The sequence below is a fragment of the Engystomops pustulosus genome, chromosome 1 (genome assembly GCF_040894005.1).
Source record: "Engystomops pustulosus chromosome 1, aEngPut4.maternal, whole genome shotgun sequence".
Lineage (NCBI taxonomy): Eukaryota > Metazoa > Chordata > Amphibia > Anura > Leptodactylidae > Engystomops > Engystomops pustulosus.
In genome coordinates, this window is record NC_092411.1 from 130,116,239 (window position 1) to 130,142,819 (window position 26,581).

Consider the following 26,581-nt stretch of genomic DNA (forward strand, 5'->3'; position numbering starts at 1 on the left):
TAGTTAAATGGACTTGGTCGCTTTAAAGAGAACCTGTCACCCAACCCATTTTCGCATATACAGCTAGTGACAGGTTCCTAACTGACAACCTTCTTTTAGCTAAAAATGGTTTCCCTTCCATCTACATAAATATACTTCATGTTATATTACCTGGCATTAGAGAAGGCTTGCCCTGCTTGGACAACTCCTCCCATCTACTCTTCCCCATGTCCCATGCCTCTTCTCAGCAGGTCATGTGTCCAGGGTGACATCATGACAGGTCCTTTAGGTTCCCAATGTTAGCAAACTGTACATCATGAATATATATGCTTACATGAAATCATAGCAGCCTCCATGGAATTCTACTCCTCCCCATCCTCTATGGAGACTTCTGTGATTTAATTTGATCAGATGCATACATGGTATAGATATTGTTATAATGTTACATGACTTTAGACGATGTCCTCCTGGTTACATGACATTACGGGTCCACTGATGCAACAGAGCTATCCATGCAGCAGAAAATTATAACCAGTCAATAAGGAACAGGGAGGCAGGGCAATGCAAGTAAATTTTAATATGCTGGACTCAATTAATGTGATGGACTCACATCAGATGAGTTGCTTTTAAGTTTACAAATTGATTTTTGTAACATTGCAGGCCTGAAACTTAAGCATTTAGGGATAAAGACATTGCTTTTTAAAATAGATTTTAATTAAGTCTTTATTTTGGGTGGAATAGTTTGTCTGACAGTTTTTCTTTAAAGCATGTCACAATGCCATTAATAACTTTCTGTCAACAAAGAAGATACAAAAAACTGTAAAAAATATGCGAGTCAGTACTTCACAACCATCCCAGGTATAGCAGAACTATCTTGGGCCAAGAGAGGTATGTCTTCTGAACACAGATAAAGTCTAGTCTAATTATAAAGCAAGAAGCAGTTGGCGACTGCTCACCGGCTCTTATTGCCCTCAGTTGTAGGCTGTAGTGGGTGTGTGCTGTCAACATAACCTTACCACTAAGCCTCTGTACACCAACAGAGGTGATGGTGACAGCAGGAACTTTGCTGGACCTGAGTGTAGAAGAAAGGTAAGTATTAGTAGCTTTTGTCTTTTTATTTTACAGCAGCTTCACTAAAAAAATGTTTTATGTCTGCTGATTAATTATTTTGTGAGATATGTAGTTCATCAAGACCTGGAGAGTTACAGATTGTCTTTTGCTGACATAACAGCTTGGCTTCCAGAATCCAGGGGCCTACTGAGAGTTAATAAATGCATGACTAACCACAAGGTGATAGGATCCTTAATCCTCTATGTCATTCTCTGTGCTAGCGGATGACTCCTGGGATACAACTATGCCAGCTCAATTTATTTGCCAGAAATTAAATCATAACAGTTTCATTTAAGATATCTGTAATGCCTTCCAGATCCTTCTCTTTCTCTCTCCTTTTTTTATCAACATCTTCAAAAGATTAAGTTGCCAATTTCATTTTTACGTTATCAAATGCATATGTTTGTGACTTGTTCTATATTGTGAGAGCTACAGCGGCCAGCTCGTACTCATGCATGATTTGGTGGATGAAAGATAGTGTCCCACATTTACCTGAGATCACTTCTAAACTTTGTGCGGTCATATACAGAATCGGTTGTTTGTGTGACATCTGGAATAAACATTCACTAGATTAGAACCAAAATTTTGTAGTAATAAAATAAGTCATGGTATATGATGTAGTTCTAGGTGTATATTGGCTGTAGACTTTAAATATATATCAAACCTTCATATGTACCGCGGGTGAAAGGAAGCACTGGAGGAGATAAGTATAAGCCGTTTATTGTTTAAATAGTCCCCGAAGAAATGTATAGAAACATACAGACTTAGGCCCCATTCATACGACTGTATTGGAGTTCGCTTCTAGCCACACAAATTGCAGCCAGATCACGTCCCCCTCAAAGGTCCATTACATCCAGTTACGGTGCGCTGAGCATACAGGGGCAAATTTACATACCATGTCCTGTCGCGATCCCCGATCTGGACAGTCAGAGAAGATGAAGTCCGGCGCGATTCATGTAGCTCTTGCGCCCGATTTCCTGCATCTGTCTCTTCCCCGCCGAGGTCCGCCGGAGTTCACCTTCTTCTTCCCGGTGCTTGTAAGTGCGTGTCTTGCAACACAATTTGAATGTTAAAACCCGTGCGTAGTCCGAATCCATCGGGTTGTCCGACGGCCACGCCCCCCGATTTGTGTCACATGAAAGTTGGCGCAGTTGCGCCAAAATCCGATCGCATGCACCAAAAACCCCTGATAAATGCGACACAACACGGAAATCGTAGGGAAACCCGACGAAAATGCGGGCCGCGAACCCTTAGTAAATGAGCCCCACAGTGTTTAACCGTATTGTGACCAAGCTGGTTGGCCACTGCACAACATAGAGCAAGTCCTATTCCTACGCCCTATGGAGATGGGCAGGGTGAGCCAGCTGGCCTTGTGCTTGGGTGCATGAGGCCTTGCAGGAATTTTATGGTCTTGGTGAATATTGCACAGCTGTGCAACTGAACCCCTGATCCTAATGTGAACACAATTGTGCAATTGTACTCAAGCCATAATAGTATAACATAGCCAGCAAGGATTTCCTTCAATTAAGTTATGATGTTACAGTTCTGTTCTGCTAAGATCAATATGCTGATCCTTCTCAATGACAGCAAGGTCAAGATCCCCTGGGTTGCCGTTAGCATTTGCCAATTAGAAGGATCTAATAATGTGCCTGTTCTTCTTACCAAATCATTTAGCCTTGCTGTGTCAAGCTATTGGAGCTATGCAAGTTGCTTCTGCTATACTGTGTCAGGATACTGCAACTCTGCTTTGTTATTCATAGTATCATAGTTTATAGTGTTGAAAAAGACACATGTCCATCAAGTTCAACCAAGGTTAATTGTTGTACAATTGTGTTTGACTCATTGGCACATCTCTGCTTTGTCACCTGCAAATCTGGAGCTTTTCAACATCAGACATGCTTTGCAGATACAACATAAGTTTGATGCCCACATCCTCAATCTCTGCACTGTATGAGAAAAAGTATAGGCTATACAGTTAAAATAATCTTTTTTTGTTATAAACCTATTAGGACCTTTTTTAACCCATAATAAGCAAATGCAATAACCCCTTTGAATATATGCAGTGCGATGAATCTGCAATGTGAAAACCTTATGCTTAAATGCTAATTATCCATATGTTTTACTTAACTAATAGCAACAAATAAGAATTTCTGAATTGTTAACTATGAGAGTATTCCACCTTTTTTTTGGACTCAAGTCAGCTTTTATTCAACAAATTTAAGCTAATTCCAAAACTCATGCTGTGCCAAAAGCAGATTATTTAATCACTCAAATACTATTTAGCTATTTGTTTTCACTCATAATGTTAACCAGAGGAAATTCCCTTGTCCAAGTCCGTCATGAGTCCTCATTATCAGACTGTAAAATGACAGCACATGGAAACTTCTAGCAGTAGTGGTAGTTCGGGGATAACCACATGTAGCCTTATGTTTGTAATTAGTTAGTGTACGTATTGTTATGGCCTTAATAAACAAAAGAATTTTTGAAAACAAAGATTTTGTGTAGTGTGACATTTAAAAACTATAAAAGCTGTCATTTAGAAACCGATTTTTATAAACATAAAGGGTTAACAACAGATGTACAGTGCATGTATAAGCTAAAACTGATTCTTATTAACAGAGGTCACTTTAGGACAGACAGTTATGAGCCCACTGTGATCTACTTAATGGAATAAAACTTGGCCACATTTTATAACAACTGCTTAGATGGGAGCTTCACAACGTAAGGAAAGGGCCTGGATACATCATGTTAATATTTGGTCATTGTCAAATTCATGAACACTTTCCCAAAGGTCCAAAGGTGGGATTCCACAATCTATAAAAAAACAAACACATGAGTAATTTAATATACAGGCATTAAAAGTGAGCTAGATTAACATAACATGACTTTTTTGCAAAGAGGACTGGTGCCCGTTCCCCTGCTGCTTTAGCTGCCCTCTAGAGCAGTTACTACCACCATCTCTCTTATCTATTTCCTTGCAATCTATGTCTGTTGAAGGAGCTATTAAGTCCTGAAACGTTACATAACTGAATTTTTGATTGCTATAATACCATCAATAAAGATTGTTACATCTTATGCCCATGGGAGTGCTGACTTTACTTAAAATTCTGCCAAAAAGAATAAAGTGATGGACAGGCCAAAAGGCGTAGAAGGAAACAGCTGCAACCTAATATGAACAGTAAGTGATGTCTATGCCTGCCCTAAGGCTGTCCAGATGTGCAGTACATTTAATGCTGGTATATATTTATGTGCGGTTAAGATTGGTGGGGGCCCCTGGGCCCACGCTTTAATCCGGCCCTGGGCCTGAGTGCCATGAAGTTTTTTCATTAAAATTTGCAACTTTTAGATCATCTGTATCCTACATCCCTAAAAAAGTGTTTGAAGGGCTTAGTGGGAGGGCAGCCGAACTAATTTGTTACAAGTGGGGGCAGCAACCAATAAGACCATTTTGAGGTCGCCTACATTTTTGTGGGTGTACACAGCTGATGATCCAACTTTCCAGCATCCAGGTATATGCAAAATAGAAGTAAAAGCATCAGCACTCCTTAAAGGAAATCTACCATTAAAATGAAGCATGTCATTCTCCTTCATTCTAAAATCATTAAAATTATGTCAGAACAGCCTGCAAACCCAGAACACAGAAGGCCTCTGGCAAAGCCCTTCTTGATCTTAGTATTATTTTAAAAGATTGCCAAAGTCACAGTACCTGGATCTACTGTATGTCCCTGGTTTATCATGCTTTATTTTATGGTAGATTTCCTTTAAGATTTCAAGGATTTAGAGACTAACAAGATAAGCATTTTTGATAAAGACTATTCTCGAAATGTCACACATGTTTGAATAAGGGAAGTCTCTGATTCAATGAAAACTTCAGTGCTGCTGTTTTTTCTTCTATTCTAAATAATTCATGCCGGGCATAAATTGTATCTCAAATCCACACTAGCTCCTAGATTTGGGTTTCAGGCACAGAAGATTCCCTGAAGCAGTAGGACTGTGGCAATACACAACATGATTTGTAAAGCGCTATATAAATAAAGTTTTTTCATTAAAAAAAGGTTAAAATGGTGCCTCTGTGTTTAAAGTCAAAGAAAAAGATAAGAGACTTAGTACAATGTAACAATGAACAAAAAGTACATTGTTACAGCTTAACTAACAGATTTCAATATGAATATATTCAAATATTTTCTCATGTTTATGTAGAGGTTAAATGGGGTTACAAGATAGAATTTAGTACTCTAAAATGTATTAACAATATTAGTACATTTTGAAATAGGACACATTGTTTGAGGGAAAGTAATAAATCCAGGAAAATGAAATTATTTTGGAGGTTCTTACCATCTAATGACTCCCTGGGAAGCTCCAAAAGTTTAAGTGATATTAACCTAAATTCTTATTTATAGTGGTTGATAGGATTTCATAGATATTTATCAAGTAGGATTTAGAAAACTAGTGACCAAACCTTTCAAATGTATTTATTTTTGTAATATCTTAATTTTACTTTAAAGGGCATGATAATTGTCTACATTGAAAAAGGACCTGTCAGCACCCTGGCCAGCCTGTCAGTAAATATTCATATTCTGCGCAATAATTTTTTTTTGTTCTGTATTTTTATAGAACTGTCCTAGACTATCGCCACATGTTAAGTATGACGTGTGGACTTGCAGTGCAGGATTTTCTTGTGGTAAGATATTACTATGATACTGAATGGAATTTATTTTAGTCTCATACACACATTGCAGAAAAAACTATTTCATGTTGGTAAAACATTTGGATGCATATGACTTTTTGATAATTTCTGTTTCATTTCTTGTGAGATACCAAATAACAGATTCAAAAGTTTTTTTCTTTAGAATCTCCTATATGTCGTGTAATCAACATGTTTGCTTTGGAAGATGATACCGTTACAACCACATATTTTAAAATGTTTTTCTACTTTTACACAAGCAATTCTTTTTAGATATTAAAATATGTTTTTAGCCATAAAATGAGAGACATAACTTCTTTTTTAAAACAATTATACTGTGTAAGATTGTGTTTTTTAGATAGACAGAAGATAAGCATCTTCATCCGGGCATTCAACCAAGGGGTATTAAAAGAGCAATACATCCTCCGCCCACAAAAATCCACATGCAAATGCCTCGTTTGCCACCCCCTGACACCAGCCCTGAATACTGGGAAGTGGGGAAAAACTGCAAGCACATTTCCGCCATATTCTTGTGGATTTCATTTTTTACAGCTTTCCTTGTGCACTTCAAATGAAACCTCTATTTCATTCTTTGGGATCTTATATAGGTTTTAATAGATTTAAAAAAATAAAAAAAACTATTGCACTAAGAAATTGTTCATTTCACCACATTCTGGTGACATTAACCTTTTCATACTTTGGTGTACAGATCTGTGTGACATGTCATTTCTTGCAGGACAAGCTAACATTTTAAAATCATGCTAAGAAATACAATATAGGACAACTACCAGTGTGGCTCAAACCATCAGTAAACTAACATATAGATGCGTGTCTCAAGATCCCAGTTGCCAGATTCCCATTCGATTCAGTAATGAAAAACATTGCCAGCAGCACTCCAGGAGTAGGTCAATAAATTAGTGATATCCTTTATTCATCAGAGGTATGATGCAACGTTTCGAACCTCATGTCTTTGTCAAGGATAATGAGGCACATTTACTTATCCGGTCCTGTTGCAATCCCCGATCTGGGCGGTCCGACGAAGATGAAGTCCTGCGCGATTCACCGACATCGTGGGCCCGAGTTCCTGCATCTGTCGCTTCCCCACTGAGGTCCGCCGGAGTTCACCTTCTTCCCGGTGCTTGTAAGTGCCTGTCTTGGTCCACAATTTACGATGTTAAATCCTGCGCATTGTCCCAATCCGCCGGATCGTCCGCCGGCCTGCCCCACCGATTTGTGTCGCGTGAAAGCCGGCGCCAATGCGCCAAAATCCAATTGCGTGTGCCAAAAACTCCTGTTAAATGCGGCGCCAATCGGAAATCGTTGGGGAAACGAAAATGCAGTCCGTGGACCCTTAGTAAATGAGCCCCAATATGTACATGATAACATTAAACATATATACCCTCCATGTTAGAGGCATCAAATCCTGGTCACATAATACATGACATACTAAATTTACATACTAAATACAGGCGGTCCCCTACTTAAGAACACTCGACTTACATACGACCCCTAGTTACAAACGGACTACTGGATATTGGTAATTTATTGTGCTTTAGTCATAGACTACAATGATCAGCTGTGACAGTTATCAGAGGTGTCTGTAATTAAGCTTTAGTGTTAATCCTGGTTCTTATGGCAATCCAACATTTTTAGAATCCAATTGTCATAAAGACCAAAAAAGTTCTGTCTGGGATTACAATGATAAAATATACAGTTCCGACTTACATACAAATTCAACTTAAGAACAAACCTACAGACCCTATCTTGTATGTAACCTGGGGACTGCCTGTATACAAACATATTACATCAGGTGTTATTTAACTGCACAGCTTTAAAAAGTGTTGAAAAAAATGCAACCGCAGCACAACTGTGGCACATGAACATAACACACACATGTACAAGATGCACACTTTTTTATATGCAAACGTGGAAAGAATACATTCTCAGAATAATGGGCATGTCCTCGGTAACTAGGGGGCAGAAAATAGACCATACTCCCGAAGATTCAGTCCATGAGCCTGAAAATTCTATATTGCAAAGTATGAATCGCCAGTCTTATACTGCACCGGATTAATCATCCATCATCAGACACAGTGATATGGTGCAGCTAGTCTAGTTCTGTCTAATTCTATGTGTACATGTGTTCTGGTGTACACATTAATACATCTCCTCCATGTTTATATGTTAATGCATCTTAAATGCTTTGGGGGGATATATCAAAAGCTGTCCCATCGTTGACCAGCTCTTGAAGTTCCTCCTGCCATTCACATCACACCATTTATATTCTATGTCAAGTCCTGCTTGGTATACAATTGGGCTATAACCTGTGCCAGGTGCTGGCACAGGCTATAGCATGGGGTCATCGTCTCCATACTATAGCAGTTCCAGCACTGTAACAGTTAATACATCATTGGGGCTGCATTTAGGCTGTAAGACAGGTCATCCTTGCATTACATATGTGTAAGATGCAAGGACTCCGGTCCGCTGCGCTGTGTAGAGCCCATATGATAAATCTGAGTTATGGGCCTGTTTCCAACAAATGGAACCAGGTTAATATTTTATTCTGTGATTATAAGATTGCCAATCATCAACCCATGACTCACAATGTCCTCTACATACTGTCATATTTTTTTTCCCACAGGTATGAACGTCAAATTTTAAGTAAGAATATTACAGTAAGAATATCTGACAAGCTCACAGCCTCATTTTGACTCCTGCTAGTGGTTTTATATTTTGCACAACTAAATCGTGATCAACAACATGCAATGTCTATGTAAAACTCCCCTAAGGCTTCCCATTTTTTGTTCCTCGCTACTCTGTGTCCTGTTCTTGGGATTATTGTTTGTGATAATTATCATACTACTATGCACTTAGAATTTTATGCAATGTAACAGACGTAAGCTGCTATTACATTTGATGAAGTTATTTTCACTATTTGAGATTGTCCTATTTCATATATCACCAAATCATTCTGGGAATACATTCTTGTACTCTTGCATTTTTTCCACTTGACTAAGACATATTATGAGAATCACATACAATCAAATGAGTCATTTTTTTGACAACTTCCTCCTATACAATTCATGCAGTAATAATATTGCTGTGCAATAGTTTTAGGGCAGGGCATCTTTATGACTCATTTCATTATATAACTCTTCTGACCTTTCCTTAAAGACAGCTTATGGCCTACGCTCAAGTGATGCTAGTTTTTGAGGTGTGGGAGTTGGGACAAACCTATAGTATAAAAGATGCAATTTGACTAGAATTTGCCAACAATACATCATTGAGACATCTACTGGAGATAATGTAGCCAACTATCTATTAACATGGATAAAGCATAAGTCATATTACAAATATCAAATTTGTTATTTAATATAAAACTGAACTAAATTAATTTTTAGTATAGTAAATAAATATAAACTTCGTTTTATACCTTTCTTTTCTTAAAGAGAAAATATTCAGAGAGCATTTTATCTGAATATCCGAATATTCTACACAGCAGTAAGATGAGGGGAGGATGCTAAAGATTAACTCCTTACACACCTCTATAAAGTTTCCCTTGATTTGGTCCTGTAAAGAGAACTCTCCATCCAGTCATTGAACGTTTTAACAAATTCCCTAGTTGTTAAAGTTTAGTATTGCCACTTGCAAAAATTGCATATTTGTTAACTAATTAAATGTTTTAACATTTTCTAATAAGCTTTCCTTTGGAGTTTCTAGGATCTCTGGTGATGAGCAATTTAACCTCCGGAGAGCATTTACTAAAAACAGATTCAGGCTTTGTGGCACCCGTTCTTCATGAATCTGGCGCCCTCTGTACTTCCCTGACAGAGAGCACCAACCTTTTTTTGGTTCACCTTTAACATAGGGCATGCAACATACTACTGATGTACATGATAAATGTGGAACACCTGTTTCAGTACAGAATTGTTTCACGTGAAGAATAGTGCAGCCGCAACACAAAAGGGTTGTGTGAGACACATGTGGCATAGACACTTCTTAAATACATGTACAGGTAGTTTGCACATAAGAGAATGACAACAAATATTTACACACACACTATGAATGAAGGCAGGGGTGCACCTTCCATTAGGTGAGTGAAGCCTTCCATTGGGGCTTCATCATGTGAACAGTAACCTCGTATACAGTAGAGAGTTCTGCACTGGGAGCAGGAACAGATGAAACTGGCCTAGGGGCAAAACAAGTATGTGGGGCTGATTTTTAGATACACAACCCAGCTGGTACCTGTACCAACTGTACCAGCCCCAACAGCGCTGTTACTGTCTCACTGGTCCAGCATGGTCCAAAACGCTCAGGACTCGAGTCAAGAGCAAGTGCAAATTGTAATCCCAGTCCCCTGCCATAGTATAAGCTTACATTAATTATGGGTTACCCATTCCATAGGTGCTGTACAGGTAGTGTCTTATTCCAGTATAGCCCTACCCCTGATGAAGCCAGCTTGCTGGCGAAACATGTCGGGGGGCTTCTGTGTGTCCTTGTTTTAACTAGCAGTATAGTTAGGCTCTGAGACAAATCTATAGTACATAATTATTTAGCGTGCATTTTCCAGCTACAGCATAGCGTGGCTAATAGAATTCCATTTACTTATAGACTCCTGCTGTGTAGGGCTCTGGTCATACTATATGACCAACCCACATACACTTGGAGGGGGTTAGTAGAAATTGGTCTCTTTACCTTTAGACATGAATGTCAGTGAGACACCTGAAGGAATCTATATAGTATAATCTTTGTCTAGACCGTGGACAGGCGAACATCTGTCATAACACCTGGGACCAAACTACCCACAAATAAACCCCGAATATCATAGTTTCAGTGGAGTCTATCACATTGCCTCTTATGCCACAACCACTTCTATGTGACCTTATAATGCATGCTTGATGTCAATGTGATACACTAACAGCGAGTGAACCACTCCTCATTGACATACTGAGTCTACCCTACTGTGCTTTTAATCACAACTTTCTAAAGCACCTTGTAGTAATGTCTCCACACACAATTTTTTCTTTTAATTGACATTTAATAAAAGTGACGTTTTACAACTAGACATTACTTTTTCTTGTCCGGATATGGGTATTTCTTCTGCCAAAGGCAGTTTTGTGCTTTTCTTTTTATTTCAGTGCCAACACAGAGCTTCTGCATTCAGTTGCCATAGTGGACTCTTGTCTTATGCTGTCTAAATTGACTATTCTTACTAATAGGACCCATTCACATTACTTATTTAACAAAGAAGGTTTTTTTTAGCAATTGGCTTCCTGACATGCATTGGTGTCTGTTTACACCTGAAATCAGCATGAGTTAGAAACACTACATGGAATAACATGACATAATACTATTAAATGGAACAAAGGGGATGACCTTCTATAGTTTGTAAAGAGGTAAGGTCCCCTCTGAATGGAGGTGTGTTAGCTGGACAATGATATAGCTATATAGCTCCTTTCTACCAGAAACTGTGCTACTCACGTTTTTAGCTGAATTGCAATAACCAAAACTGCCACAAGCAGCATTGTTTCTGAAAGAGTGAAGCAATGTCTTCCAATGTCATATAAAACTTGTAACGTGTACACATAATACTTGACTTACAACTCAACATGGTCATGTTTAGCATATTTCCTATGTTTCATTTGGAGAAAACTCACTGCTCATTGTTAGTTCTGCTGGTTTATCCAGTGAGACAGGTGTTGGCTGGCATCATAATTTACCCATAGATAAAGAGTACACCTTAGTTTCACTCTACATAGTTCCTTTCTTTTACAAGTTCTTACTTGATTGTTTGTGTTTCATAATATGTATATATGTAATGAAATAAATCTTGTCCAACTACTTAATGCATGAATGTCACTACTATGATCCAGGTATTAGGTCAGCATCTAGCTTATATTAAGCATGTTGCTCTTCTGAGGTAATATAGCATCACAGTGTTTTTCCAGGGGGTGGTGATGAATATATGTTCTACACTGACATACTGTAACAATGTGATATGTGTAAGATATATGTAAAATGAGACACCAATGCTCCAAGGTTATTGCGATTCCGGTTTACTAAAGAAACAACCAAGTGTGCCAGGTTTGTTATATATTGTACAGCGCATATTCAGCATAATAATAATAAAAATCTTTTGTTTATATAGCGCCATCATATTCCCTAGGGCTTTACAAATCATAGGGGACCTATACAAAAATTATTAATTATATTGCCCTGCTGACAAGAGCTTACAGCCTATGAGCATGAGGTATAAGAACGTGCAATGGTCTGTATAAATTAATGGAAGAGTATAAATTAATTTAATAAATTAAAATGCTGCTGCTTAAACCAGCCATCAGCTGCCATCTTAAATACAAAGTCCAAAGTCAATGGGACTGCAGAGAAGCCTGTAGCCTTTGTATCTATGTAGTGTTTGCTGGATAATAGATGGGAGGAGGACACATGATGGGTTAGAAAAGAGAAAGTTGAAATGTCATGTCTTTAGTGAGTGTGGAAGACTTGCCTAAAGAGATGGGTTTTTAGAGAATATTTTAAACTTTGGAGGTTGGGTATTAGTCTGATGGTCCAGGGAAGGGCATTCCAGAGAATTGCTGCAGCTTGGGAGAAATCCTGGAGATGTGCATGAGAGGTTTGAGAGAGGTAGAGAGTAATCTAAGATCACTGGCAGATCGAAGAGCACAGGTTGAGAGCACAACTCCAAGACAGCAGGCCTGAGGATTATAGTGATCCCACAGACTGAGATGGAAAGGTCAGGTTTGGATCAGTTAGTAGATGATGGAAAGACAAGAAGTTGAGTCTTAGAAAATTAAGTAGACATGATGTTAGAGATGGCAGAAAGACAATAACTATTGTTCTGAAGTCAGGCTGGGTGATGTTACGTGCAGAAGTATATAGCTGGGTATCATCAGCATAAAGATAAAAACTGAAGAGGATGAAGCAGCACTCCAATTAAGATGAAAAAAGTGAAGATTTATTCCACCATAAGAGCGACGTTTCGCCTTCTCAAGGCATTCTCAAGCATAGTGAGAGTCAGTGGTCAGCTGACTTAAATAGGCGGCGCAAACATCGCCGGTACACGTGACCTCACATATGTGACATAAAATGTTAAAACATAAGTACAGCAAAGTAGAGTATAGTGACTCATATGAGCAGTATATATAATATCTCATAGTGCAATTATCAAAACCATGAGCCAAAACACACTTTGACCCTAAGTGTTGTCACCAGATTATAGTGACGTGTGCTAGAATCCATCCAAATGTGTTATTATAAGGTGCATAGTGACAATTAAAAACAAGGTGTGACAACTATTAAAGCCATCCTGCAATATCTACATATGCATAAATTTATAGACGTATCAGAATATCAATCCGGTACAGATTATCTCAGTTCTTGTTTGGCGCATGCGTAGAAAGAAAGAGGATCATATCACGGCCATCTTATGTAAGGGAAGCCCAACGTTCAATTCAAGCGCAGCTCGGACCACACGTCTGGACTAGGACAAACCGAGCGGGACTTCATTGGGTGATACATGGGAGGATCCCCAGGGTCCAGGGTAAGTAGAGACAGCAGGCTCATGACAGCGGTATACGCCATCCCATTCAAACCCGCATTCATGCCCCCTCCGGGGTCAATTATCTCATCCGAGGAATCCACCGGTTTCCAAAGTTCCCGATCCCCAGATGTCACCGCCAGCCGGAAAGTCATATCTGTCCACGTCTTTGTCCAATTGCTGCTGTAGAAGACAGAACGGAAGGGCAAATTAATAATTGGCCAATATGAGCCCCTTAACATAGTATATAAAGTCACACCTCGTGTTTCCAATTATAATATTGAAAAATAATATATAGCAAAATTCAGTATATAAAATATGTCAAACTTCACGGGATGATTCGTCAAGTGGATCGGATCCCCTAGATGGACATTTCGGGAACTTAGTGAATTAGAGGAAAACATTAAGGGGAAAATCCCTATTCAAACCGTGGGGGTATAGAGAATTCAATTTGTGTATCCATTGCACTTCCCTGCGTCTCAATAACAGTTCTCTGTTGCCCCCAAACTTCGGTGGGGGTATTCTGTCAATAATCATAAATTTCAGTTCCTTTACATCATGGTTGGCTTCAATGAAATGGAAAGGTACAGGTGAGTCAGTTTTTTTTAGTGCGTATGTTTGATTTATGGTTATTAAGTCGCAATCTACATTCGTTGGTCGTTTCTCCAACATAGAGGAGATTACAGGGACATTGTAATACATAGATCACAAAGTCACTTCTACAGGTAAACGTGGAGTTAATTTTAAACTCCCGTTTTGTGGTGGGATGAATGAATTTATCGCCTTTCAGCATAAGTATACAATTGTCACAGGCCATGCATGGGAAACAACCCTTTCGGACAAGTGTATCTCTTTTGTTAAATGACACGTCCGTTCTCACCAGTCTGTCCTTTAAGTTTTTGTTCCTCCTATAGGAAAACAATGGAGGACTCTGGGGAACAAATTCATTAATAGGGGCTACCCCAAGACATTGGTGGGAAAACACATTGAGAAGGTTATGAACATTGACCGCTCTGAATTGCTCTCTAAAGACATGACTAGAAAGGAAAATAAACGTATTCCTATGGTATCTACCTATACCATACATAGCCAAAATATCGCATCAATTATCCGAAGTAACTGGCGCATTTTAAGCACCTTTCATAAAAATATACCAGAATTTCAGAGTCCTCCATTGTTTTCTTATAGGAGGAACAAAAACTTAAAGGACAGACTGGTGAGAACGGACGTGTCATTTAACAAAAGAGATACACTTGTCCGAAAGGGTTGTTTCCCATGCATGGCCTGTGACAATTGTATACTTATGCTGAAAGGCGATAAATTCATTCATCCCACCACAAAACGGGAGTTTAAAATTAACTCCACGTTTACCTGTAGAAGTGACTTTGTGATCTATGTATTACAATGTCCCTGTAATCTCCTCTATGTCGGAGAAACGACCAACGAATGTAGATTGCGACTTAATAACCATAAATCAAACATACGCACTAAAAAAACTGACTTACCTGTACCTTTCCATTTCATTGAAGCCAACCATGATGTAAAGGAACTGAAATTTATGATTATTGACAGAATACCCCCACCGAAGTTTGGGGGCAACAGAGAACTGTTATTGAGACGCAGGGAAGTGCAATGGATACACAAATTGAATTCTCTATACCCCCACGGTTTGAATAGGGATTTTCCCCTTAATGTTTTCCTCTAATTCACTAAGTTCCCGAAATGTCCATCTAGGGGATCCGATCCACTTGACGAATCATCCCGTGAAGTTTGACATATTTTATATACTGAATTTTGCTATATATTATTTTTCAATATTATAATTGGAAACACGAGGTGTGACTTTATATACTATGTTAAGGGGCTCATATTGGCCAATTATTAATTTGCCCTTCCGTTCTGTCTTCTACAGCAGCAATTGGACAAAGACGTGGACAGATATGACTTTCCGGCTGGCTGGTGACATCTGGGGATCGGGAACTTTGGAAACCGGTGGATTCCTCGGATGAGATAATTGACCCCGGAGGGGGCATGAATGCGGGTTTGAATGGGATGGCGTATACCGCTGTCATGAGCCTGCTGTCTCTACTTACCCTGGACCCTGGGGATCCTCCCATGTATCACCCAATGAAGTCCCGCTCGGTTTGTCCTAGTCCAGACGTGTGGTCCGAGCTGCGCTTGAATTGAACGTTGGGCTTCCCTTACATAAGATGGCCGTGATATGATCCTCTTTCTTTCTACGCATGCGCCAAACAAGAACTGAGATAATCTGTACCGGATTGATATTCTGATACGTCTATAAATTTATGCATATGTAGATATTGCAGGATGGCTTTAATAGTTGTCACACCTTGTTTTTAATTGTCACTATGCACCTTATAATAACACATTTGGATGGATTCTAGCACACGTCACTATAATCTGGTGACAACACTTAGGGTCAAAGTGTGTTTTGGCTCATGGTTTTGATAATTGCACTATGAGATATTATATATACTGCTCATATGAGTCACTATACTCTACTTTGCTGTACTTATGTTTTAACATTTTATGTCACATATGTGAGGTCACGTGTACCGGCGATGTTTGCGCCGCCTATTTAAGTCAGCTGACCACTGACTCTCACTATGCTTGAGAATGCCTTTAATGATAAGGCGAAACGTCGCTCTTATGGTGGAATAAATCTTCACTTTTTTCATCTTAATTGGAGTGCTGCTTCATCCTCTTCAGTTTTTGTCTAACAGTTTAGGACCGTGTCGGGCCCTATGTGAAGACCTGCACCCGCCTCCTACACGGTGCCGTTCCACAATCTACTTACTTTATCAGCATAAAGATGATACTGAAATCCAAATCTGCTGATGTTTTGTGCGATGGCGGCAGTATAGAGGGAAAAGAAAAGAGAACTTAGGACTGAGGATGAGGAATCCTGACAGAAGGAGGAAGATGAGCAGCGAAAGATCCAGAAAAGGAGACACTGAAAGTGATAGAGATATAGGAAGAAAACCAAGAGTTTACTGTGTCCTTCAGGCCAATGGAGCAAAGCTGAGGAGGAGCTGGTGGTCCACAGTATCAAATTCTGCCAAGTGATACAGAAAAATAAAGAGAGAACACTCTCCTTTGGATTTATCAGTTGTAATGAATGGGTTAAAACGAGACAGCCTCGAGTCTTCGAAAGACACAAGGCTGTCATGGCAACCTTTCGCCGTCCCCCGATGCTGTCATGAGGAGTGTTGATCTTTACTAAGATTGTGGCGCTTGGCATCTTGGCTTTTTGGACGGGATGGACGGGATAACACTCACGATTGGGCAGGTGTTACCGGTTAGTGTTTGCTGCAATATGCACCAAAGATGTAGTGGTTATGGAGAGGGCGCAGCCCGTGAGCTCTCTCCATGAATCCTGTTTGTGTCGTTAAGGGGTTAAAGTAGGTGACCAGATCTTCATCATGAACAGTGACATGTTTACCAAAAAGAAGGGCATAGCTATAGGTACTGAGCATAAAGTTTATAAAGTCTGTAGACGTGAGCAACTTTCTCCACAGGTGTTTGGCACTTCTTGAGCACTGCTGAAGGAAATGGGTTTTGTCCATGTGGCAAGGTTATCCGCGTCTGTACTCGGCAATCTCCCTCAGCTCCATAGAGATTAATGGAGCAAAGCGGTCATGCGCGGCCATCTGCTCCGTTAGTCTGAGAAGCGGCGAAGGGTCAGTCGGACCCCTCGTTCTCAAGATCTGCAGTAGTCTCAGCACTGAGACCCCCATTGATCAGCAAGTTAGTCCCTATCCCGTGGATAGGGCCTAACTTGCCTTCGTGGGAAAACCTCTTTAAACAGTACAATTTATCTCACTAAAAACAATTAAAATGATAAAACATTGTTATTGATGAAAACATTACCAACTTTGGAGGGGACACAAATTAGGGTGTGTCCTTATTTTGAGTCCATTGGACCTTTTTTTCCACAAGGTAAGAGTACAACTTTAGTCCATATATATCATATATGTATGTGTGCTAGGATCTAAAACTGTCAAAACCTTCATCTGGTGTAAGGTCTATGGGTCATTCTAATGTTAGCAATGTTCCAGTAATACTGTTCTTGGATCTTTTTTTTGTGCGGTAGTGATCTGGCCACAATTTGTAAGGTACTTGACTTTGCACATTACAGGGGTACTGTAGATTTATGGAAAGGACTGGTTTTAATGATAAACATTTAGCAATAGTCACATGCTTACTGTACATCATGCAGTGTTCTATCTGTTAATGAGCTCTGGAAGAACAGAGTGTGTTAATCATGGCCAATGTTTTTTCTTAAATAAGATCCAGATGCCAAGAATTTGCAACGGAAGCTAAGAAAAAGCCAACATTCATGTATGTAAACCCTCTCTAGATTACTGTTTTAGTTATTTCATATTTTTATTTAAATATTTTATTTGTTCATTTTATTTAAAATGTATTCACATTTGTATTAATATGTACATAATGATGCTTATTGGATATCATTCCAGAATTTTCATTTTATGGGGAATGTGTCGGGAGAGGTGACAGCTCCTGGCGAGGCAATTTGGGTCAACGAATCAACATTGAATTTGCCATTATAAGCAAGTTCATGGTCATTTTTAACGCAAACAGTTATACTTAACTAGAGATGAGTCCTGTGAGCTGTATCAAACTTCTCCTCCTGTGTTTCTAACAGCTGTGTTTTACTGCAGTAAAGCCAGGGAAGTACACCACAGCATTTCTACCAATGTCTCGTAGGTTCGGCACGTGCAAACACCCTACAGGATATACTTATGTGGCTTCAATGTGGAACCACATGGAGAAATGGATCCAGGTAAGTGTATTTGTGTGTGTTTTTTTCTAAATGTGACTCGGGGCAGTGCTCATGGGGAGATTTGGTAGACTAAACTGCCAGTCCATAAGGGCCTATGGGTGGCTGAGTTGAGAATGTCATTACAAATATTGTAATGCATGGTAGATTCTGATCATGTCTGCCTGTTTTGTTTTTTTAGCATTTGCAGCATTTTCTTTTTTGTTGTAATAACATTTTGCTTAATGAGAATTCAGTAAAGTAATTTGCTGTTTAGGCTCATTGGAGGATATGATCCCTGGAGCTTCACCTCCATCTATACAACATATGTCCACATACCTACTTATATTGCAAAAGAAGGCCACATGCTATCAATATGGTCAAATAAATTATGTATTAATTAAATGATTTGTTAATCATTTCCCCCCTCTTTGTCTGGGGCAACCTGCTATGCATTTGTAGAGATTTTGTTGTCTGCGGAGTATCACAGCACAGGAAATTTAGTGTTCATAAGTCCTGCTTCATTTTGCCAAAATATAGCAGGTGCCAGCTGAGGCAACAAAGGTAACTGCACGCCATTGCTGGCAGCTTGTAGGTCAAGACCAGCAGGTACCATAACGGCTTTAGAGCTGGATTAACAGGGGATTAAAAAGGTTAGTCCAGATTTGGAGCTGGATAGCCCCTTTAAATACTGTATAGTTTTAGTCGTTAATGGATTGTGCAGTATATGAACATTCTTCAGGCATTCTTCAGGCAATAATGTACTGCAAAAAATATATTGCAGAAACAAGTACTGTATGTAGTTATGTTTTATGATATCCTGTATCATCAGTGCAATCATTCTTTATCTATATGTAAATGCACTTTTTTCATTAAAATTCATAAAAATCAAGAAAGTATAGGTGAACTGAAATGTCTCCATCAGCAGCGTAATCCATATGGCAATAATTACACAAGGTTATCACACTGACCAAATATGAAGTATGAATGTTACTGACTTTGACAAACTACAAAGGGACATTTCCTTGGAACATTTCAAAGAAATGAACATTGAAAATGAAATGGTTTTCAGATGTATTTTTTTCAGTAGAATAGTTTAGTAATGCAGCATCAGTGGGATCCTGGTTGTGCTGTATAAGCAGAATATACTGGTGTTTGACTTTTTAATAATTAATTAAATCATTTTTTTTGTGGTCATGACCATCACCTCTAACATCACTTCTAAATACTTCAGTTAAGAGTAGTATTCGTTCATGCTAATTATACAGATCATTAATCCCTATTTGTTACTGTGTCCAAGAGAACTTTCTTATGGTAGGGAATGTTTCCATGAGCAGGTAAGTATGCAAGCAGAGAATAGTAAATTAGTTTATCTTTGTATCTGTATTATCCTTTACAGGCGGTCCCCTACTTAAGAACACCCAACTTACTTATGACCCCTAGTTACAAACGGACCTCTGGATATTGGTAATTTATTGTACTTTAGTCCTAGGCTACAATGATCAGCTGTAACAGTTATCAAAGGTGTCTGTAATGAAGCTTTATTGTTAATATTGATTCTTATGACAACCCAACATTTGTCTAATCCAATTGTCACAGAGACCAAAAAAATTTGCCTGGGGTCACAATGATAAAATATACAGTTCCGACTTACATACAAATTCAACTTAAGAACAAACCTACAGACCCTATCTTGTATGTAACCCGGGGACTGCCTGTATTTTACTTTGCTTGCTGGCCAGCAAACCTTTGTCTCTGCTCACTATAATTTCTGCTGACAAACTGATTCAGCATTCTGTATTAAGAATTAGTGCCAGTTCAAATCACAGTTTTGTTCAACATATTTTTGCATCATTTATTGCTAACAAAAACCAGGAGCAGTGGGATGTCAGGCACTAGGGGTAGTGGACCCACTGGACCACCACAGATGATGATCTAAGCTGACACCTGGGAGCAGAGTCTTAGTGGCACCCAGTTTTCACAGAGTTTGCCGCAAAGCGAGTTGGACTGCGGCGTGGTACCACCAGGTTGGTCCACAGCCGTGAATTTGTCTGCGTTTGTGGCAGAGGCGTAGTACAAAGTCATAAGGCAAGATCTTGGTCAGGGACAGGCAAGAGGTCAAGACAGGCATCATAGGATCAGAGTGAGGGACATATCGGTAGGTCAGGATAGGCAGCATGGGATTAGAGTCAATAACGGGACCAGGGGTCACAGCAGGAAATCGCATAATAAACACAGGGCATAGGTAACAAGCTTTCTCAATGGCTATGAGGCAAAAAGAGCCGCCAGGGTGAGGCTGGCTTATGAAGGATTCTGGGAATGGTGCGCTGGCCCTTTAAATCTTTGGGAGCTGACGCGCATACACCCTAAGGGGGGGGACGTGCGCATCTGACACAGCAGAAGCAGGAACGTGGACAAGTGAGTCGGGGTGACAGGGTGATAGGGCACAGAGAGGGGCACGGGATAGCCCGCAACCCAAGACATGGGTCATGGTAACACCTGTGACATGGGACACTCAGAACAGGTGCAAATCTTTCCATTATACATTATCTCTAACTGATGTAATAAACCTGATGAAACAGGGGAAACCAGGGAGACTGGTGCAACATCCCCCACCGGGGCCTAGCCCTTGCGGTGAGGCCTGGAGACAGCCGGGTCCTTGGTACCGGAGTGGCTGGCGGTTGCGGCCTAAGCACGCTATTGTCACGGTGCTTGGTACGGGGGAACCGGAGGGCTGTCCTACAGCCTGGCAGGTCTCCAGCAGGGTGGTGTTGGCAAGAAATGATGAGGGAGCGGCTGCTATAGCGGATCTCCCTGGGGCAACCCCTTAGTGTCCCGAGTGTGAGTCTCTGGGTGATGGACAGGGTGCCGGTGATGTAGGCAGGGGTAGTAGCAGGGACCAGACGGAGGCAGAGGTTGAAGAAAACAACTTACAGTTCTTTATTGGAACCGACAGGAACATCAGCAACGTGCCTTTAACAAGATGGTGGAGTACTGGAGAGGTATTTGGAGGGAGCCACAGGATGTAGAGCACCAGCCTGGATGTATAGGGCAGGCTGGGAGGCAGCTGGGTCCTTAGAGGAGGCTTCAGCCCGGTCCTGGATCTCTTCAGGTATCACCCTTGAAGGTAGGATGATACCCCTTTCCTCACTACACTAACTCTAGTCTTATCTTCCACTTCAGGCAGGGGCTAGGCTCTTCCTGCACTGGTCTGGTATGCTAGGGACTCTGAGCTGCTGCTCAGCTAACTACTCTCTGCTTCCGTCCTGCAGACCCAGAGGGCCTGACTAGGACCGGTCTCTTCTCCCTTCTGGGAGAGACTGCTCTCCTCTCTCTCCTGAGAGAGACTCCTCTCGGAGTGTTCTCTGAGTGTTCTCTAGAACATTCCTGGCCAGGGGGTTTTATTACCTCCCTTTGGTCAGGTGGTGGCTGCTCCTCCAATTACCTCTCAGTTCACAGAGACAGGATGTAACACAGACATTGGTTGACATAATTACATCACAAGTTAACTTCTGCCTTGCCAGGCAGGATTAACCACTGCAATTTCCCCTTTGTGGTGTGGTGACATGTTATGGGGCTTATTCGCAAGCACCCACTCGCCATTGCATCGGCGAGGGTGTTGCATACCCCGGGGGCAATTGAAAGAGCCGCCCTCGGCTCGACTACAGATGTTTTGGGGCACAGAGGGGGCTAAGGGCACTTCTAGGAAGTGCAGGCTATGTGAGGTGTAGGGACAAACCGCCCATGGTCCTGGAGACAGGCACCTGGGTTGGTGTCGGACTAAGACAAAAACATGTAACTGTATGACAATTGGTCGCTGACGCCATTAAACCGAACTGTACAGTAGGAAAGGTGTGGTGTCATGTCCTGTAATCCACTCCTTGCACCAAGGCCTGTATATTTGTTTGATCAACGCTTCTTCCCTGGCGGCAATTATATGGTGTCTATCTGCATTGCGTTAGCATATGCGACACGAGTACCTCCTGACTGACAACCTTACCCATGGATGAGTGGCATCCAGGTGCTATCTCTGTAACACCCCCGGTCCCCTAAAGACCCGCAGTTTACGGACTACCCCCATGTGCAAACCTCAGTTTGAGGGATCAGGTAGCGGTCAGTGTTTTACATAAAAGACGGTCCGGCACAGCCACACTACAACCTGAAAAGCCTATGAAAGGGTTAATGCAGACTACTGGCATATATGACAGTGTGCAAACAGGTGATAAATTCACATTGGCTTAGGAGCCCAATGGGTACGCATCTTGAACGTTACAAACGTTACAAAGGTAGGTAGGCTACTCAGGGTAGCACGATAGTAAATGTCTCTTTACCTGAAAAGGAAAAGGCATAAAAAGTGCAAGCATAATGTCCGTACCTAGAAGGAAGGCATTAAGTGCAATATAGTAGTCAATAGTAATAGCAACTTTTCCCTGGTAGTATCTGGCAAAAGTCTCACAGAAGGTCTCTACTGACAAAGTTCATCTTCTGGGTACAGCCCTTGATGTGGGGAAAAGTGCACTGAGAAGCAAAGGGTCTCCTCTATTTGGAGAGGGACAAAGTCCTTTGAAGAAATCTCTGCTGTGGCAGATGAAGGGGTGCTATCATAGCACATGACAATAATCAGTTCAAGGTATGTCTCTTGACTGAGATAAATAAGGGTGAGAGTCTCAGGAAAGTCTCTGGCTCTTTAGGGTAATGGGAATAAATATACAATATGTACAGTACCTGAAGTGGGCTACAGCCCTTCAGGGGTTAATCTTGCTGCTCAAGAGCAATGGCTGCAGGTATGGAAGTAGGAACTGCAGCAGGGACATCATCAGCCTGGGTGAAGAAAGCAGTGTTGAGATCCGTCACCTGAAGACATCTGGTGGTAGACACTGGAACTGCTGACATGGAACACCCAGAAGCTGGAGCTGGAACAGCAGGAAGGTCATCCGCGACGGCAGACATCTCAGCAAAGGAAGGAGGCAGGCACTTCTCTGGCTGACCCTCTGTAGCTGGGGGCGCTGTGGAGCGCATGATGATGACCGCAGACAGCTGAAGGATTGTTGTTCCTGGACTGACCTGCAGCTCTTGGGGGCGCTGTTGCGCTGGCGGTGGTAACCTCTGTAGCTGGCAGGGTGTTCTCACCGGACAGCCTGGGCCTCTTAGCAGGTGGTCCTGGATACTCCGCAGGACAATCAGCAGAATTAGATAAGGGGTCAGGCCCCTTTAAGAGAGTCCCTTTTGTAGCCGGGCCTCCTATGGGGAGATGTTGACCCTCTGCAGGGAGGCCGGACTGTACCCCAGCCGGGGCTAAGGGAGATATAGTCACAGTCACTGTGATATAGGCCCTGGGGGCCATGGTACTCACATCTGCGGTGGTCCTCAGGAGGTCCGTCATCGGAGGAGGCAGCCGCTGTGGAGAATCCGCCATTGATGACTGCGTACTGGAGACAGCAGTAAGCGGTGCAGCAGAGGAAGGGGCCCGAGGCTCGTGGGCAAGCCATGCGACACTGGGTTCTTCATCTCGGAGGCTGTGCGGCATGTCGGCAGGACAGGAGACAGCACGTGGAGAAATCCAAGATGGCCGATTAACCTCTTTGATGCTGGATGGCGGCTGCGCTGACTCTGAGGTACCTCGTGGGCTCTCACTGGCGTTGCAGCGCGGGAGAGTTTCGCGCCAGAGGGCGGAGCTTGAGTCTTTCCCGCCAAGAGCTGTGGCGGGCCCTAATTTTTCCTGCGCCACAGGAGGCGGGGTTCACGCCATTCGCGCGTGGGGCAGAGCTTAGCGATGCCTCTGGGTTTTCCCGCCAGTGAAGGTTTTGGCGGGCTGGAATTACTTGCTGCGCCACAGTTTCTGAGGTAAATTCTTCAGGCGCGGCAGCGCCGGATGTAGCAGAGCTGACACAGTTCTTGCAAGAATTAACCTCTTGAGTGCTGGAGCGGCGCTCGACAGCACGTGGCAGCAGTATAAAGTTCAATGTAGAAACACACAAATACTTGGGCCTAAACCCGGATGGCAGCAGGGTTAGGCAGCACAGTCTTTTTAATAAAGGAAAGTCTTTAATGCCGTAATAAGGCACAGAAGTATCAATCCTGTTCGTGACGCCACTTGCAACATCCCCCACCGGGGCCTAGCCCTTGCGGTGAGGCCTGGAGACAGCCGGGTCCTTGGTACCGGAGTGGCTGGCGGTTGCGGCCTAAGCACGCTATTGTCACGGTGCTTGGTACGGGGGAACCGGAGGGCTGTCCTACAGCCTGGCAGGTCTCCAGCAGGGTGGTGTTGGCAAGAAATGATGAGGGAGCGGCTGCTATAGCGGATCTCCCTGGGGCAACCCCTTAGTGTCCCGAGTGTGAGTCTCTGGGTGATGGACAGGGTGCCGGTGATGTAGGCAGGGGTAGTAGCAGGGACCAGACGGAGGCAGAGGTTGAAGAAAACAACTTACAGTTCTTTATTGGAACCGACAGGAACATCAGCAACGTGCCTTTAACAAGATGGTGGAGTACTGGAGAGGTATTTGGAGGGAGCCACAGGATGTAGAGCACCAGCCTGGATGTATAGGGCAGGCTGGGAGGCAGCTGGGTCCTTAGAGGAGGCTTCAGCCCGGTCCTGGATCTCTTCAGGTATCACCCTTGAAGGTAGGATGATACCCCTTTCCTCACTACACTAACTCTAGTCTTATCTTCCACTTCAGGCAGGGGCTAGGCTCTTCCTGCACTGGTCTGGTATGCTAGGGACTCTGAGCTGCTGCTCAGCTAACTACTCTCTGCTTCCGTCCTGCAGACCCAGAGGGCCTGACTAGGACCGGTCTCTTCTCCCTTCTGGGAGAGACTGCTCTCCTCTCTCTCCTGAGAGAGACTCCTCTCGGAGTGTTCTCTGAGTGTTCTCTAGAACATTCCTGGCCAGGGGGTTTTATTACCTCCCTTTGGTCAGGTGGTGGCTGCTCCTCCAATTACCTCTCAGTTCACAGAGACAGGATGTAACACAGACATTGGTTGACATAATTACATCACAAGTTAACTTCTGCCTTGCCAGGCAGGATTAACCACTGCAATTTCCCCTTTGTGGTGTGGTGACATGTTATGGGGCTTATTCGCAAGCACCCACTCGCCATTGCATCGGCGAGGGTGTTGCACTGGTCCTAACCTCCACAGGTCTATAATAAAGACCTGGGGACCACTGCAGCTCTAGAAGTGGGCGCTAGGGCATGGTAGATACATTTTGTTTTTGTTACCCCTTTGAGATGGCAGGAATTGTGATTATTTTCAAGTTCACGTCAGCTCCATGCCAAATGGGAGTAGAGGGGGCCTTGCTGAGTGTTCCTGCCCCTTGTCTGTGCTTTTGTAAAGTGCAATTGTACACCAATGCAGTTAAAGCTCACTTATGTACCTGACGCAGCAGAGGGCCAGGGTTTTCATCATATGCTGGTGCATTGTGATGAGAAATTACTCTCTATGTCTGCTGCCTAAGAAAAGTACCACATCTGAAGAACTGTGACTAGACAAATGGTAGAGTACAGTGCCAACATGGTGCACATGTAGAAGCCTTGAACACACCCCAGGTCCTCCAATAAAGTAGTTAGCTGCAGAGTGCTCAAAAACTGGGATGTATGCCTGTGCAGTAGATAAATGAAGAAGCTGGACACACCTTCAGAAAAGACAATGACCGGACTCCCCTCAAGTCATGTACATTAAGCTTTACGTACTGAATAATTAAGTCTTCTGTCATGTAGGGGCACAATGTAGGGGCAATGCTTTCTAATGGCATATTATGAAAAAATATTTAGCTAATTTGACTGGTAGGTTCTATTTAAAAGCTCATGCCTTCCCCACACAGTCTTATTATTCTATAAGCACAATCCTGTTGGTAAACTCTTTAAACCAATTTCACCAAATCAACTGGTGGACAAACCTGTAGGAATTGAAATGTCAAGTGCACAAATTTGTAACATGCCAAAATATCCATTGGTTGGCACAAAACAGATGTCAAAACAGATCCCATGTGTTTTGTTGTATCAAAGGCTGCATCATGCTATAAGGTCATCAGTTGTGTTTGGCCATGACACACCCTTACTCTTTTCCAATATTTCAATTCACTGTGGTATTTGGAAGAACCTAGGAATGTCCAAATTAGACTTTTATATTTAAACTAAATCTTTCCAGAACACTTTTGCTGTAGTTGTCAACTTTGGATTTTTAGCTCTACGTAAGTTCCTCCAATAAGCTGATCACCAGCCTCTCATGTTGAGATCCAAAGCAATGTGTGCTACATTGTAAAGGCAGTAACTGGTTAGCTACCCTTCAATGTAATCGCTGGAGAAATTAGTTATTACTCAGCATGACCATAAAATGTCCAGGCCCGTTGAGACCTACATGAGCTAAAGATCTTTTTGAGTTAATTTTTTCTTTGATTAATAAATGTTGGTTCTCCAAATTCCATAACAAAATATTTAAAGTGATATTTTTAAGG

The 26,581-nt window shown here is 41.9% G+C and overlaps 1 long non-coding RNA gene across 1 annotated transcript in view; it reads right to left on the minus strand.

Moving 5' to 3' along the window:
- Positions 1-3,332: 3,332 nt before the first annotated feature.
- Positions 3,333-26,581, minus strand: part of LOC140087039 (uncharacterized) — a 51,482-nt gene continuing 28,233 nt past the window's right edge. The window contains exon 3 of the long non-coding RNA XR_011849978.1: positions 3,333-3,903. This is a non-coding gene — a long non-coding RNA (uncharacterized lncRNA). The remainder of the gene's footprint in view (positions 3,904-26,581) is intronic.